The following is a 13612-nucleotide window of genomic DNA, read 5'->3' as shown; positions in this document are numbered from 1 at the left end:
TGGGGTCTTCTGTGTATGCTTTTCCTTTTCAAAGGCAATTAATACATCAAATGTGACCTCTGACCAAAGCAGGTCTCTCCCAAGGTTGGAGCCTTAATGTTTTTCAGAAAGCAGTATGTTTAACTATTACTTTCAGTTTTGGGGTGTGGCATACAAATTAGCTACTGCATTTAGAAAGAACACAATGGTGACTGTCAGTTGGAGGTGGGTTTCAAATCACAAGTATACAGTTAAATTTTCTAACAGCCATGGAGATCGCTGATCAACTGTTGCCCTTCACCAAAGCCCAAAGTGCCTTGTCATTCCTACTTCACCCCTGAAGTGCCTAAAAGTGCTGTTTTCAAGCAGGTTTGTGGTCAGAAGCAGCCTCTGGTGAAGACAGCCAGCCTACCTTAGGTCAAATATAATTTTTTCCAATGGTAATCAACCAAGATTTCTCTAGAAATATTAATGATTTTTGGTTTAATATACTTACTGTCAAAGGCCTAAAAGTATGTGGGGCACTTAAATACAATTCCAACAAAAATACTCCAAGGATGATTGAAACAGTCCTAGAATGTGCTGTTGTGTTCAGACCTGAGACCTTTAGGAGTAAAATGGTCTCAATTTCTGTAACTGCTTTATTTGTTTACTTCTTCTTATTTATGATATAATCTATAACTGCTTATTGACCCTAAGTTTTCTCTGTGTTAGTAATTTCAAACCCAAATTTACCTTTCATAGCTATTAAAATCTTTACCTTCAATTGCCCCCAACTGTCTAAACTCTGGTATTCTACAAAATGGTAAGATGCTGAGTTTTCTTGATTGATTCTATAGAGCAACGGTTCTCAAATGGGAGATGCCAAATGTTCCCAGGGGGCATTTGGCAATGTGTAGAGACGTTTTTGGTTATCACAACTGGGGGAGGGTGGTAGTGCAACTGGCATCTAATAGGTAGAAGCCAGGGATGCTGCTAAACACCCTAAAGTGCACAGGACAGCCCCCCCCCCCCCAACAAGGAATTATCCGGTCCCAAAAGTGCCGAGCTTTAAAAACCCTGCTATAGAATCTCAAGACGCAAAGAACATGGTCCTTAAGGCTTCCAGGGGAGCACAACTTCTATTGGTTTTATTGGTAGCCCAACTCTGTGACTGTATACGACCTCAGAGACACAGCAGAAACTGATGGAATGTTTGCCATGCCAACGAAGAACGAAGAACATCAGGAATGGGAATAATTTTTTTTTTTTTTTTAAGTAGGCAGCCCTTCCTTTGATCTTCATTCAACCTCAATGTCCTCTTCACCTGGGTAGTAAGGGGAAAGAAAACAGGACTAGAACACAGTGGCTCAGGAGCAGGCCTGTGACAAGGTCTGAAGATTTGCCACTTACACCCTCAGAGTTCACTTTACTTGGGAGTGATGGTGTGAGGACAGAAAAAAGCTCCACACACTATAAAATCCTAACAGCTTCATGGGTTGGTAGGATTTCAAACTCCTTTTAAAAAGCATTAAATTATTCCCTGTGCTCCCATTATTTTAATGATTTCTGTATATCCCTCTTCATTCCAAAAACGTTGAAGTGGTTAACTCGCCCTGTGGTGTTGACTCAATTTTCCCATATAAAGCTTAAATGGGCTTTAGGACTGATCAATAGAAGTTTCAGTGAAGGAGGAAAAAGGATTTTGGATGGACCAAGAAAACCTATAATGTTTTGGCAGTTCAAAGATATGAGTTAAATTCCTACTATGTGTGAAGTATAGTGCTAAATGTTGAGGCGTATATTTTTTTTAAGTATAAATCACAGCTGGTATCCTTAAGTAATTTATAATCTGCCTGAGAGGGATAGGCTTGGTGCCCAAGGGAGGATGTCTTTCATTACAAGGCGGTCTGTGCTCAGAGCCTCCAGGCAGGCACAGCCCTCAGCTCTCTTTCCCTCCTCTGGCCAGGGAAGGAGAGTCAGAGCAAAGGCTCGGAAGTGGGCACACACTGGAAAGGGTCAGGGGCAGGAAGCAAACTAATCAGGCGCTAAAGTTACGGTTTTATCTTGCAGCTACAAGAGAGTCTCCAAAGGCATCCAAACAGGAAGTTATAATGATAAAAGGTGATATTGACTGAGCGCTTACTGTTTTCTAGGCACACTCATTTCATCCTCTTCCTGACAGCCTTATGACATAGCCACTCTTCTTCTTCCCATTTTACTGAGGAGGAAACTGAGGCACAGGCTTGTAAATCACTCCTGCGAAGTCACACAGTTAGCAAGGGCTAGAGCCAGGATTCACCCCCTGGGCAGAGCCCACCCTCTTAACTGCTTCTCCGGACTGCCTCTTGATAGAACAGGAAGGATAAGAGCTGAGGAAAGACCAGACACATTAGGAAGAAGCTGCCAGCATTTCAAGGAGTGGAAGTCAATGGGGTCAGATGTTGCTGAGCCAACAGGAACGAAATCTGAGAAAGGGCCATTGGATTTGTGATTAGGCAATCAGGCGTGACCTTTAAGAGTTCTGTTTCGTAGAAGGGTGGGGACAGGGGTTCCTGGTAGGACATGAAGTGGGGAGTGATAACAGATAGAGTCCCGGGTAGAAACTAACAATGAAAGGACAGGGAGAGATGGGAGAGAATTTTCCAGGCTTTTTTTTTGAGACTATGCCCCCCCAAACAATGGAACATTTTCTTTATTTGAGGGATTACAATATAATTCACCTTGTTCTTTTGTTTTGAAGGGCAAAACTAACAAATTTTAGTAGCCATGGTTAAACGAGAATTAGCAAGTGTCACAGAAATTGTTTTTTAAAAACACTGCGTCAAACTCAGGTAAAATCAAAGATTTAACTGTTTGAAGGGAAATTGTTATGGGAGAAAGGTACTTGACCATACTATATATGGCATTGGCTGGACATGATGGCAGTTCTGAAACTGGGGTGGGAGACTGAGAGAATCACGGATGAAATAACTCGCTTCGGACTTGTTTCGAACCAAGGGCAGCGGAAAGCATTGCATGCGCTATGGCTTGAGAATGAAATCCAGAGAACAGCTGCCTGATCGCAGTCTGGACTTCCAAAAACCTGGGCTGCAAAAGGCAGAAATACTTACTAAAATTCATTGTTTTAATGAGCTGTGGGAACTGAGTTATCAGCCCCTGTCCTAGCTACTGAGTAGTTTCCATTACAAATCAAAAGCAGTTTTAGGAAGGCTGCATTTTCTTGGAGGGGAATTCTCTCCTGGCAGATAATTCCGACTGCCTAGGGCAGCAATTAAAGACACCGAAAAGGAGGAGGAGAAGGAGGAGGAGGAGGAGGGAGAGGAGGAGGGGGAGGAGGAGGAGGAGGGGAGGAGGGGAGAAGGGGGAGGGGAGGAGGGGGAGGGGAGGGGGGGAGGAGGGGGAGGAGGAGGGGGAGGAGGGGAGAAAAAGGAGAATGAGGCTTCCCTGTGGCTAAGGAGTAGTTCCACGGGAACTTCATCCCATAACCATTAACTCCCTCCTGCATCCCAGTGTACTCAATTCTAAAGTGTTCTGAGGCTGTATTAGTGCCCCAAATGCCCATCATTTTGCTGCAGCCAAGAACTACTGCAAACAATAGATGAATGAAAGGTAACTGGGAGTCTGGGACTGCTTGGGTCCAAAGAATCTCAAGCTGTTATGCTGTTGGTGCACGCTTTCTGCAAAACTCAGACACATGGGATAAGTGCTTTGGCAATGAACTTTGACACCCTGGCTTAAGCAGGGAAGACACCAACAGGTATTAAAAAAAAAAAAAAACAAAAGCAAGATGCTGATGCTGGTAGTGCAGTGATTAACCTGCCTGGGTGAGTGTCCACAGATTCCTTTTCCTTTCTAGTGACTCATGCCATGGGAAAGTTGGTGGAATCTGGAGCATCATTCTTGGAAGTCTTCAAAATATTTTGCACTCCAAATAGAGGGGAACCCACACAGGTCTCCTCTCCAACCCAGGCCATCTCCGCATGTAGCTTTTGCTGCCTTGTTATACAGCCCAGCCCTCAGGAGACTTTCTTTTCATCTTTACGGGGCTGACTCTACCTGGGAGGTTCCTCTCTTCCTAACCTCGACTCAAGAGTAAGACAAGATCTCTCCCGATTCTTCTCTACTTTCCTTGCTGTTCCCCCTGCCCCCAAACACATATAAAGCCTTTGCATTTGAGAGGTTTCACTGCTCACTACCAGGAACTGTAAGGGCTACAAAAAACAAGAAGTGTGGGAGGCTGGAAACACTCAAGGATGCCACGGTGACTTGTCAGTTCTTTTCCACAGCACCAGGGTTAGGGGAGTGAACAAAATAGACAAAATCCCTGTGCTCTGGAGTGTTCATTCTCTGGGGGAGATTTATATAGTATATTTAGAAGGGCTATGAATAAAGCAAAGCAGGGAGGAGGAACAGGAATGCCTGTGGGAGGGCGTGTAGTTTTAAAGGAGTGGTGAGACTTTGAGCAAAGCCAAAAAGAGGTGAGGGTGCAAACCATGCAAGAATCTGCCGGAAGGGCAGTCCAGGAGACGGAAGCACTAGTGCTAAGGCCCTGAGGTGGGGGAACAGTAAGGAGGCCTGTGTGGATGGGCAGAGGCAGAGGAGGATGGGAGGCCAGAGAACGATGGGGCACAGCGTTCTCCATCCTGCAATCAGAGTGAAAAGAAGGAAAAGGCCCAGATTTTGAGCCACATTGACCTGGGTCTGAATCTCAGCTCTGCTCCTTATGTCATGAACCTTGGGCTCTTCTCTCCTAATCTAGAAACAGTTGACCACAAAGGGTCATTGCAAAGGGTTAAAGGAGATATGGAATGTGAAACTACCTATCCCTGGACACAGCTCATGCCGGGTTCCTACCCAGCACACATTAGTTCCCTTCCTCTACCCCTGCTTACAGGGCTCCTCTCATCTAGTTCCCATTGTGGCCGTGTCTGGAAGTATGCCATTCAAGGGCCTTCTAGAGGTCCAAAGTTTACTACCAAGTGCAAGAAGAGAAACTGCAAAATACTGTGCATCTATGTATAGTATTGTTGACAAACAGTAACATTTTAGTATCCACATTCAAAAATCCTGAGAAATCTATACCAAACTATTAATGGTGGTCTCACTAAGGTATAAGAATATCAAAGATTCTAATCATGGACCTCTACCTTCTATATTTATGTAATGATCAAACATTTTATAATGAATACATATTTGCAAGCAGAAATCACAATATAGACTAGTGTTGGTACAGGAGAAGTGATTTCCTGACTCTTTCCTATAAGTAGCCTCCATCCTACCTTGCACCCAAGGCCCACTGGTGTGAGCTCACTTTAGGACCTCTTACATCTTCCATATGGGGAAAATGAGCGCATGAAAGTCCAGCAGGAGGTCTAGGGTTCTCACATGAGACCTGGACTGTAGGAGAAGGTCCTACGGTGGGTGTGCCTGGCCAGCATTTGTGAACTCTGACTGGTTCAGTCTGGAAAGGGATGGCTTAACTTGCAGGTTGTGAACTGCTTTCTAAATAAAATTAAAACCCTTGCTATAGCTTCCATCAAGGAGAGAAAAAGAAGACTGGTGAAAATCAAGTATTTCAGAGTAAGCTGTGAACTACTGTGATTCAAGATTGTTGACATTGAAAAAAAAATCTCATTTTAGAGACTACTAAGTTAAGAAATACTGTAAGAAAACAAGACATTTCACAACTAAGTAGCCTACAAGGTCAGTCAAGGAAAGACAAATATGCCAGTTCCCAGTGTCTTACTCAACAATGCATTAAAATGTGCATTACAATCAGTCACTGCAATGCATGCTAGTTATATAGCTTGGAAAAATTTTAGTTGCTTCCCCACTTCCAAAAAAAAGAAAAAAAAAAGCCCTTGATGAGGGGAATAAAAAAAATAATGCTTAAGCATCCATATTTGTTCATATGGCTTTTCCCAGTGTAAACATATGTTTCAAGAAAACAAATATGTAGTCAGAAACATTTTAACATTCCTCAAATTGACCATTGCACCAAAAAAGGGTGCTCAGCTCTGCAGTAAATAAAATCCTGCTTGAATAGAAGAAAGTAGACTTCTTAGATGCTTTTTAATTATGAGACTTCTGACTGAAGAAGATAATGGTGCTCCCCATAGGAAAACCAATTTGCTCCCCAGAATCAAGCAGTACCTCTCTCTTTGCTTTCTGCTTTTTCCCCAGTAACATCAGGACTCATCCTGAGTTTATCTGATCATAGACTGGAAATCCTCAGGGCAGAAAGACTCCATCTCAGCATTTCCATAAGCACTGGGGCTGCGCCCTTCCAAAACCGAGTGATTTCCATGAGGCAAAACGGCTATAACAAATTGCTTTACTATCAACAAAATAGACTATAATGAAAAAAGTAACATCATGGTGTCCTAAAACCAGTCATATCGCCCAAGAAAGAAAACAGAGCTTATAGAATTTACAAGAGTCTTTTATTTCTGACCTAATATTATTCATCAATTTATCATTAAATCTGTAATTTCCATGGGATATAATTTTCAAATAACCCCTTCTACTTAGCTGTACTTTTCTCACCACCATCTCAAATATGTGACCTGAGCATAAAACTTTGTAGCCCCCCAAGTGAATTTCCCATTGATGCAACTACAGTGATTTCTAAGTCTGTGAGAACTGTTAGGAATGTGTAGCAAAATCCAATACCTGCATTATAATAATGTATTTACAAAAAAAGATTAAATTTATATCCATTGTTGACTGTACAAATTCCAAAACTTTCAAATGAAGAGCTGCTACAATCACAGAGACTGGATTATGGTCCACGACTTGTACAGATTCCTTCACCTGGTTAAGGCACTCACACACAAGTATGACAGACAATGTTGTTCTAATGACTGGCAGCGAGACCAGAAGATAGTGTGCAGGGCAGCAAGAAGATTGGAGTAGGATGTGATAATGAAAAACGTAATTCATTCTACCTGATGCATATACATTTTATAGATTTAAATCTGAAGGGAAACAACTTTTTGAACTTAATTGCTTGTTTGGGAGAGTTGAACGGAAACGTCTTGAACCCCATGTTTATGGGCTCAGTGCCACCTTAAAAAATTCCACACAAACCCATTCTGAAACAACAGTTTCTCGTACTGGAGAGCCGCAAAGGTTGATGTGAAATCTATGAAATGGAAAATCAGATCCAAGCTTGTGTCCTCATGCATAAGCTTTGATCTTAATGAAAATGTAGATGGAACAGCAGCACCAGGGTTAAAGGCTACTCTCATCCCACCCCCCGCCACCGACCCCCCAGCAATCAGATGCACTAGAGTTTGCATCCTTATCCTGTCCCTGGCTGTGTGACCTTGGGCAAGTTAGCTAACCTTTCTAAGTCTTAGTCTCTTCATCTTCAACACGGAGATAACAGGTTTGTTATGAGGATGAAATGAGATATGCACCAATAGCTTGTAGCTCAGTACCTGGCACATATGAGCATTTAAGAAACGTGTTCTCATGATTAGATGTGGCACTCTGACTACTGTATATTTTAGAAGAAATTACAGTCCTGCTGCCATATCCCAACATCTTGTGGTAACCATTTTCATTCTATACTTCTAGCTTTTACTATTTTTTTCACCACAGTATTTCAGGGGGAAAAAAAAGAAAGGTAATCAGTTACATACATCCCACTTTTTGAACTGTTTCTTGAAGCAAGGTGAAAAGCTGGGGAAACAGGTAACATATACACTGAAGAGAAATTTACTCTTTAGGATATGATGTTATATGTGTATGGAATATAAACAAATCATGTAATTTCAATCTATAACCTATGGGGCATCAAATCATAGGTAGGTTTAATTTTAAAAGAGACAAAAGCCAAGCAGTATTAAAGAATACGGAAGGAATCAATATGGGCCTATTGCTATCTCAGTATTAGTGACTGAAACAGGGATTGGTGGGCTAGATTATGGGGGATTTCATGGGGTCTAACTTCCAACAGGTGGCAAGCTTTAGTCATCTTCAGATGCAAAACCTTAATGAGTTTGAGTATGCAAGTCTCAGGGATTCTGTTCAAGGCCTCCTCTCTGCAATCAAGAGAAACAATTTTCTGGTTTTAAGCCACCCTGGCAAGTTAGCAAGCAGGGAACTGTCCGCCGTAGCTTGCACCTGTCCCTAGAACGGGATTTTGGCCTGACGGTGAAAACCCACCATCCTTTCCTATCAGTCCATCCTGCCGCTGTGGCGCCTCCAGACAAATGGGGGAAGCCCACTAGGAAGTGGTCACGATCAACAAAGCTACAAATCCCCAGGGTGTGGGATTTCCACCTCAATACCACGCCTGAAAACCTAAAATAGGCACCCGCTTGTTATACTGCAATGGGATTCCCCCCAGCAGCAATCCCCAACCCCCAGCTTGCATGTTTTATTAATAAATGCAAGATGGCACACGGAGGCAAAGAATAGGAGGTAAGGCATCTGCAGCTGGACCCGAACCAGGGCAGTTTGCAAAAATAAATAAGAAGCATGTGACAAGAAGCAGATCCCCAGGCTGGAGCTGAAGCCCTAGGCTGCCCCAGGCACCCTCGCCTTGCTACAGCGACCAGAGGGGATGAAGGTCAGTGGTAAGATCCCAGCTCTCCCGGACACGTACCCTGCAAACCCTGAACGGCCCCCACCCCCGCCCCGGCCACAGGACTCGGGCAGAGTGGCAGGGGAAGCCCCGGCCACGGCCGGCTGCGGGGACACATACCTGCTGCCCGGGCTGTGGATTCGCTCGGCTCTGCAGCGGCGCCGGCCGCGACTCGCGCTCCCGGGGCTCCCCTCTCCGCCCCCCCGCCCCCTCGCGGCCCGCCGCTGCCTCCGCTCCCTCCGCTCCTCCACCCACCGCGCTCGGGGGCGCGCGCGCGGCCACGCGCCGGCGACTCGCCCGGGCCCGCGCCTGCGCCCTCGCCTCCCGCCGTCGGCGCGCGCGCCCCGGAGGCTGCGGAGCGGCCGCGCGGCTGTCTAGGAAACGGCGGCCTCTGCGGGCTGGGCAGTCGGCGGGAACCGGGCAGGGGGATGGGGGCTGGGGACTCGGCCGGCGCCAGGGCCTGAACGGAGCGCGCCGGTTTCGTGGCGTGGGTGAGGGGGTCGCGGGGCCGGGGGAGGGGGGTGCTGCGCGTGCGCTTGTGGAGAGAGGAAGGGGTCGCGGAGAGAAGGTCTGAGGTGGAGGCCGGCGGGGCCGGGAAGCAACAAGTGTGGAGGCCGAGGGGGCCCCACCCGGGGAATTTCGTGCAGCCGAGAATAGAAACCTCCTCTGGCTTTGGTGCAGCGCTTTGCAGTTTCCAAAGCTCTTAGCTAGTCGTTGGTCACATCCACACACGGCACCCCGTGAGGGAGCAAACGGCGGGCATTCACTGCCCTCTGAGGTTTGAGGCACGGAGAGGAAAACACCTCTTTGTGGCAGAGATCGAACCAGAATCAGAGACCCTTGACCCTTAGGCTTCTGTCTGGGAGAAAATTACCTGTCAGGACCTTCATTTGATGGTTTTAGCTCAGGACCCTTATAGGACAGTGTTACTCAGCCTTTTTTTTCTTTCCATTATCGTTCTCTTAAGCAAAGCCTTTTTAAACGTTTTGTTCTCCAATCCCTTCCTCCCCACCCGCCATGAAATTATAATACCATTCATATCCTGAATAGCTGTTTATGTACCATGCGTGTATCTGTGCTTTATACATGAAAAGAGTAAGATTTCGCCCCTTGGAGATAACATCAACCCCGTGGAGAATGAATGCTTGCTTTAGGACCGTGGCTCTTGGTTTTAGCGGGTGGAGCAAGTGGAGTAGGTGAGGGCTCTGGATGCACCCATAATACTCTCTGTAGGTTAAAGTCCTCCCATACAACTCTTTCTAATGTCTGCAGGTGCTGCTGTGAGCAGTGGAATACAATCACGTAAGCAGCTTCTGTATTCGGAATAGGTTTTGTTACTCGTCTCAATTCAGGCTAAGCTAGCCATTTTCCAATAGGGTCCTGACATTTTTGCTAAAATACTTGAAAAGATTGGAAACCCTCTTTTCTAGAACGCTAAGTTCCAGGATGGGCTCTAGCTCTGCAGACAGCCTTGATTTCCGGTTCTCACACCTCTTCTAAAGTGGGTTTTTTGTTTTGTTTTGTTTGTTTGTTTTTTGGTTAGGCCTATTTGGTCTCCCAGGAATGTCTTAGTCATTCTTGCCTCTTCCTCCTCCCACCTCAGCTTTTCTAGCTAAAAGATGGAAATCAAAACCCAGTTAACAGAATTGCCACAGGGGCTTGGATCATACTTTTCTTAGACACTGGAATATCTAGGTAGGGAATGAGTATCGAATTTTGGCAAGCTGGGAAGTAAGTAAAATTCCTTCTTCAAGTCCTCCCTCATCTTTCGATGTTTCTTAACCCAACTCTAATGGAATTTCAGAGGAACACAAAGCCCTTGGAGGTGATATTTGTAGAAGCTACCTGGGTTGCCAGAGGATTTTTTTTTTCTACATTTAATGTGGACTGGAAAAGAGAAAGTAGGGATGAGTCAAGAAAATTTGGGAGGATGGATGGGATTGCTTGGGGGGATTGGGTATAGTTTTCTGACAGGTGGTGGCAACATTTCAACTACACTTTAAAAAGTGTAAAAAAAAAGCCTCGGCATAGCTTGTTAAAGTTGTTTTCCACCCCATTCCCCCCCCACCCTCACACTTAGTAGAACTCTAAAGACGTGATTAAAACCATTGAAAAGCATCCAGTTACAATGGTAGTTAAAAGAGTAGGACAAGTATTTTGAAACTTGCAGACAGAAAAATTGGAACACCACTTTGGTTTACCTGGAATCTTTGTAGTCTAATACCAGTTTTGGATTCAGGTGCAATGCTACTTCAAGGGAACTTTTTTCCTACAACAGCTGTTAATGAAGACCCTCTAGAGAGAGAAAACTGGAAATTACATGCTAGCATATTTTACCTGTGTCTTTTAAGTGTGCTGCTTTGGGGTTTCTGTTTGTTTTTTTATAATATGAGCACATGGAAAATGTAGGTACACCATTTTATGTGGTAGTGTGAAGTCAAAAAATCCCCAAACATGTGTAATTTGTCAGCTCTATGCTGCTCCCTGGTGGTGCCGTACTTCACACCACCTATCCAAACTAAAATCTTCCACTTCTTTAATTCTTTAGGATGTTGGAAACCTAAATCAGAGTTGTAGACAAGATGGTATTCTGCTTTCTCCAAACTTTTCCTGCTCTATTTTCAAATACCCTAAGTCCTAATACCCAGAGAAAGATTAGCCCTTGAGACTGATCAATTTGGAGGAACTGTGAAGATCTCTGGCAGACTTCTTTAGCTTATTCTTAAATGTGTCTGTAAGAATCTCTTGAGGATACTTGATTAAAATCAGATATGGGAGCCTCACCTCAAACCCATTAAAATCTAATTTACAGGAGTGTGGCCTGTTATTTTTATTTTTAACTGCCCCAGGTGATTCTTATCAATGGGAGAGGCTGGGGAATCCTAGAGCTATAAACAGAACAGGTGTGGCTTTAGTAGATTGTAGGTGACTAGTGAGAGGGATTTTGTGGGTGAAGGAGCCCCACGGCATAAAAGAAAATAGGACCTATACAGCAGGAGTAGAAGAAATTAACTAGTTTTAAGGCTTGTGTGTCACTTTCTTGCCAGATATATCTGCTTCTAACGTGGCTGTAATTGGCACGCTATCCCATACCAAAGTACCTTTTGAGGTAAGTCAGATTTTCTTTCAGTTAAAAAGACTGTCTTTTCAAGAGTACCAGAATCACATAATCAGAAAATTTGTGCATGTATGCAGCTGCAAGATTATGAGAAGGCAGACTGGAGATTACGTTGATCCTATGAATGAAAAAGATTGCTATTAGAGTTAAAATTTGTTCTCTTGAGGTAGCTGCTTGAAAAAGTAGGACATATGAATCTGATGCCACATGATTTGTGAAATTTTAAAATATCAAGAGATTTTAAGTTGTTAATGTTTATGTAAATGTTAATATTTTAAAACCTCTTCTGAATGTTGATTTGTGATGCACCCTCACTTATTTGGAACACAGGGAGAAAGCCAATTTAAGTTAATGAAAAGCTTGAAAAATGGAATCTATGTGACTCTGATAATTATTTAAAAATTTAAGTATACATAATAACTGCTAACAAAATAGCTTTAAAAAATTCTGGGGCTTCCCTGGTGGCGCAGTGGTTGAGAATCTGCCTGCCAATGCAGGGGACACGGGTTCGAGCCCTGGTCTGGGAAGATCCCACAAGCCGCGGAGCAACTAGGCCCGTGAGCCACAACTACTGAGCCTGCGCGTCTGGAGCCTGTGCTCCGCAACAAGAGAGGCCGCGATGGTGAAAGGCCCGCGCACCGCGATGAAGAGTGGCCCCCGCTTGCCGCAACTAGAGAAAGCCCTCGCACAGAAACGAAGACCCAACACAGCCAAAAATAAATAATAAATACATAATAAATAAACTAAAAAAAAAAATTCTGCTGAGAGGGCTTTAATGAATAAATGTGATTGACTTGTAATTAGCAAAATTCATGTGCTTACATTCTATGTGGATAAAACAAAGCACAGTACTGTGCACTGAATAGGTCCTCAATTAACATTCTTTTTAAAAACGTTTTCTCATAAGTAGCTTAAATACGTTTAAGGTAGCAAGCCCATCTTCAAGGATAGTACCTCAGTGGCAGATTTCACCTTGAGCGGTGGTATGCCAAGAGTGGGGGCAATGAGAGCATCACTTGGGGTGTAGGCAACAAAAATTCTCATTGTCTGTAGGGAATTAAACTATAATAAACCCACTAAAAGTCTGTCCAATTTTTATTACCAGCAATTTCTATGTACCAGAAATTCTAAACAATGTCAGTGATAAAATATTTCTCCCTGAAAAATTTCTTATGAATCTAGGTTCTAAACAATTACTGTAGTTACTGTTAAGTTTTAGTAATGTATATGTAAGCTTCAAATTAGCGCATTTTAATTATTGATCCTTTAATAAATATCATATTCTACATAGAAGTTAAATCAGAGAACTCCCAGTTATACAGTTGGCCTTCAATAAACGACTCAGCTCCACGGATATTTTTCCAAATAAATTCATAAAAACTCAGGGTAATTCAAGGCTTCAGGTGCGGTTCATGTCTGCAGCCCCTTTGGTCCATATCTTTGCATTTATATAGTAGATTCTTAAGCAATGATTGCATAGCGACTATAAGGATGAAGAAACAGACTTGATTACTTCAATGTTGTCATTCTGTATGACCACTTAGAGTTTTCATTTGCATGTAACATTTGAGGGAAACAAAGTGTAATATTTTTGGCTTGTAAGTACAAATTTAGTTAATATGTGAAATTATTCTTCCGAATAATTAATTCAAAAAATCTTTTACTTTGAAATTTGTTCTTTTAAAATTATTAATGTTTACTTCAAAACTGAAGAAGGAATCAATAGGAGGTGCAATGTTATTATTTAGTACTTCCACAAAACAATATGTAGGTTTAAGTTTTTCCTCTTTTCAGAAACATTAATTGCGTTGCATTTTTCCTTTTTTGTAGTATAATGTTTATTTTATATTTGCATATAAGTGGAGTTGAGTAAAAGAATTTTCACTGTCTGTTTCTTTCCTGGCTATTATTATTTGTTTCATTTCACGGTCATTACTAAA

General features: G+C 43.2%; 2 protein-coding genes across 5 annotated transcripts in view; one reads left to right on the top strand and one right to left on the bottom strand.

Annotated features, from left to right (window-relative positions):
* TMEM266 (transmembrane protein 266) overlaps nt 1–8786 on the bottom strand; it is a 137843-nt gene extending 129057 nt beyond the window's left edge. Inside the window, exon 1 of the mRNA XM_059912681.1 lies at nt 8675–8786. The gene's annotated coding sequence lies outside the window, so the exon portion shown is untranslated. The remainder of the gene's footprint in view (nt 1–8674) is intronic.
* The window catches only part of NRG4 (neuregulin 4), a 128167-nt gene continuing 123040 nt past the window's right edge, over nt 8486–13612 (top strand). For 2 of the 4 annotated variants that reach the window (XM_059912687.1, XM_059912686.1), the window contains exons 1-2: nt 8940–9045; nt 11602–11663. The gene's annotated coding sequence lies outside the window, so the exon portion shown is untranslated. Of the gene's footprint in view, nt 8540–8939; nt 9046–9826; nt 9857–11601; nt 11664–13612 lie in introns of those variants that run through there. The other 2 variants (XM_059912688.1, XM_059912689.1) reach the window with 2 other exon arrangements.

This window comes from Balaenoptera ricei, chromosome 2 (assembly GCF_028023285.1).
Source record: "Balaenoptera ricei isolate mBalRic1 chromosome 2, mBalRic1.hap2, whole genome shotgun sequence".
Taxonomy (NCBI): domain Eukaryota; kingdom Metazoa; phylum Chordata; class Mammalia; order Artiodactyla; family Balaenopteridae; genus Balaenoptera; species Balaenoptera ricei.
This window is presented reverse-complemented; position numbering and strand designations above follow the sequence as displayed.